Genomic DNA, 3,971 nt, shown 5'->3' on the forward strand with positions numbered 1-3,971 from the left:
CAAAAAAGAAGTTCAAGGATCCCAGTGCACCCAAGAGGCCTCCTTCGGCCTTTTTCTTGTTCTGTTCTGAATATCGCCCAGAAATCAAAGGAGAACGTCCTGGGCGATTCATTGGTGATGTTGCAAAGAGACTGGGAGAGATGTGGAATAACACTGCTGCAGATGGTAAACAGCCTTATGAAAAGAATGCTGCTAAGCTGAAGGGAAAATACGAAAAGGATATTGCTGCATACCGAGCTAAAGGAAAGCCTGATGCAGCAAAAAAGGGAGTTGGCGAGGCTGAAAAGAGCAAGAAAAAGGAGGAGAAGGAAGATGGGGAAGATGAAGAGGATGAAGATGAAGAAAAAGATGATGAATAAGTTAGTATTAGCGCAGTTTTTTTCTTTGTCTATAAAGCATTTTATCTCCCCTGTACACAACTTACTCCTTTTAAAGAAAAAAAAAATGAAATTTAAGGTCGTGTAAGATTTATTTTTAAACTGTACAGTGTCTTTTTTTTGTATAGTTAACACACTATTGAATGTGTCTTTAGATAGCCCTGTCCTGGTGGTATTTTCAATAGCCAGTAACTTTGCCTGGTACGGAATGGGGGCTGTAAATTGACATAGAAATTTAAAGCAGGTTCTTGTTGGTGCACAGAACAAATTAGTAATATATAGGGATGGTAGTTTTTCATCTTCAGTTGTCTCTGATGCAGTTTATACGAAATAATTGTTCTGTTAACTGAACATCACTCTGTAATTGCAAAAAAAATGTTGCAGCTGTTTTGTTGACATTCTGGAAGCTTCCAAGTACAATTTTTTTATTAGAAAAAATTTAAAAATAAATAAAATACAGAAGATGTTTTTCTTATTTGACACAGTAAGACCTTTTACTAACCGAATTGTATTGGGGTATAGGGGAATAGAATATGCAAGAGGTAAATGGGAAGAGATAAAATAAGATCTTTCAATTGCTTTTGATTGATTAAAGTTTATCATGTGTTTAAGAGTAGGATTTATTTTCTCTGAGAGAGATATTTTTGTTATAAAATGTAAGCGCTCACCAGAGAGAGAAAGAGACAAAGAGGTAGAAAGCGAGAAGTCACCCCCTGAGGGGATGGCCATGCCACAGTCCCTTCCCCTCCAATCTCCTCAGGGGATTTTGAGCACACATGCCTGGTGTGAGTTGTGCCGAGTCCAGGACTCGAAATCTGGTTGACTACATGGTGGTCCAGTGATGTAACCATTATTCCACCTGCTGGTCTCAAGGGTAGGATCTTAAAAAGAAAATTTAATTTTTCAAGAAAAAAGGGAAAAACAAAGTCCCATAAAGATTGTTCAAATTTTGGGTCAGATGGTGGTGTGGTAGTAAAGGCCGTTGGATCACACATGGCCAAATGCACAGTTTGGGCCCAGACCCAGCAGCCTGAAAAACATGCCAGATGCATGTGTGTACATACACAAAATCCCAAAAGGAGGGAGAAATGGAGAAAGGATTGTGGTGTGATCATCCCTCATGGGGGAGTGTTTTCTTATTTTCTGTGTACATACCCTCTGGCAAAATTTTAAATAAAGAAAAAAATTTAAGTAATTGGATTTATATATATATATATATATATATATATATATACACACACACACACACACACACACATACACACACATATGCGTGCACACACATACACATACATGCTAAATATTAATCTAATTTTTTTTCCTAGAGTAGAAGACTCCATCATAGACCAATGATTCTCAAAGTGTGATACACTGTCATCACCTGGAAAATTATGAGAACTGTAATTTATTGAGCTTCATCCCAGACTTAACTGAATGAGAAACTCGGGTGGATTCAGCAGCCTATGCTTTATCAAGGCTTCCAGGAGGTCCTGATGTTTGCTAAAATAAGAAAACCACTGCTCTAAGTTTGAGCAAAGGAGTGTGTTCTTTGCGATGTGAGTTTGCACTTTCTTTCATCAAGAGAAGTCACTATCCACCCCCTTGGAATCTGGGCTAGTTTTGTTTAGTGCTTTGACCAAAAGAATGTGGCAGTAGTGACAGGATCCCAGTTGTGAAGGTTGGCCTCAGAAGTCCTTCATTGCCCCTCATTCTTCATATCACAGCCCTGCCATACAGGTGGACCGAGAGTAGCCTAGTAAAACATGAGGTATCACATGGAGGACAGTCCTTATCCTGCCGGAGGACATCCAGACGAGCCTTTAGCCAGTCCATTTCTAAACACATGAGTGAGTCCAGCCAAGATTCAGAGAGCTGCCTACAAGATTCACAGCGGATGGATGAGTAAAGCTGGAAAGAGTAGCCCTACCTAGTTGGACTATTGGCCCAGAGTAATAGTAAATGCTTAATGTTTGAAGCCACTGAGCTTTGGTGTGATTTGTTATGCAGTAGTATGTGAATTGATATATTCTACCCCAATGTATAGAACAGATGTTACTCCAGGCCTTTAGAAACTTTGTAAGGGTTACAATGACAAGAATCATTTATAAAAACTTTTTTTTTTTAGAGAGATTTTTGCCATAGGGTGCATGTGCTTGCCGGAGAGACAGAGAGAGTCAGAGAGACAGAAAGCGAAAAATCACCCCCCACGAGGGATGGCCTCACCACAATCCCTTCTCCTCCAGTCTCCTCTTGGGATTTTGGGCACATATGCATGTGCCCAGTGTCAGTTTTAGACCACCAGGTCCAGGACTTGAACTGCAATAGACTATGTGGGAATCTAGTGACATGACCATTACGCCATCTGCTGGTTCCTATAGTAAAATTTTAATGAGGTTAAGACAACACATAATTTGTAAAGATTTACTATGAAAAATTCTATAAAGATCATTTTAAGGATTGCTAATGAATCTATGTACGTCATTACTAATTGTTCCAACAACCCTGCAAAGAAGGTATTATTAGACCCATTTTTACAAAGGAAGAAACTGAGAGCCACATAGGTTCGGTAATTCACACAGTGGCAACGTGGTAAGTAGTAGTCAAGTTGATACTGGAACCCATATCTTTTTATTTATTTATTCATTTTTTGTTTGCTTATGAGAGGTTTTTGCTGTAGGGTGCGTGGGCTCCCAGAAAGACAGAGAGAGACATAAATAGAAAGCGAGAAATCACCCCCCCGGGGGGCGGATGGCCACGCCACAATCCCTTCTCCTCCAGTTTTCCCCTGGGATCTTGGGCACGGATGCAGACATGCCCAGCGTGAGTTTAAGCCACTAGGTCCAGGACTACAAACTGTGGTCGACTACATAGGAGTCCAGTGGCATTGCCATTATGCCAACTGCTGGCCCCTGGAACCCATATCCTTTATAATAGTTCCAAAGTCCTTATTATGGGGGCCATCAATCAGGTGTGGTGGTAGAGAGGCTGGAGTCCCATTTGACTGACCATGCTTCAAGTCCTGGACCTGGTGGTTTGCTTTCTCACTTTCCCTTTCTCTCTGTTGGGTCAAATAAAAAAAAAAAAATAATAAATGAATAAATATTTAAAAAACAAACAGAAACAAATAAAAAGTTCTCATGTCTTCACTCTGCCACACTGACAGACCTGGAAGAATGGTATATGCCTTCCAGAGCAAATCCCTTATTTTTCAGGTAAAGAAATCAAAGAAATGCAATAACATGCTAAATTCATGGATGATATAACATGTTATATCTTTAAATGCCAAATTCTCACCCTTATTGCAAAATGGAGACTATGAGCAATAACCTCAGAGCTGTTTTGACTTGGGTATAAGAATCTTAATATTTGTGGGACCAGCAGTTAGTGTAATGGCTATCTCACTGGACTCCCACGTAGTCGACCATGGTTCGCGTCCGGAATCCGGTGGCTTAAAAACTCACGCCAGGCGCGTGTGCGTGGGTGACCAAGATCCCCAGAGGAGAATGGAGGAGAAGGGATTGCAGCGTGGCCATCCCCCCTGGGGGGTGATTTCTCGCTTTCTTTCTCTCTGTCTCTCTCTGGCTGGCTGGCGAG

This window comes from Tupaia chinensis, unplaced genomic scaffold (assembly GCF_000334495.1).
Source record: "Tupaia chinensis unplaced genomic scaffold, TupChi_1.0 Scaffold000093_1, whole genome shotgun sequence".
Taxonomy (NCBI): Eukaryota; Metazoa; Chordata; class Mammalia; order Scandentia; family Tupaiidae; genus Tupaia; species Tupaia belangeri.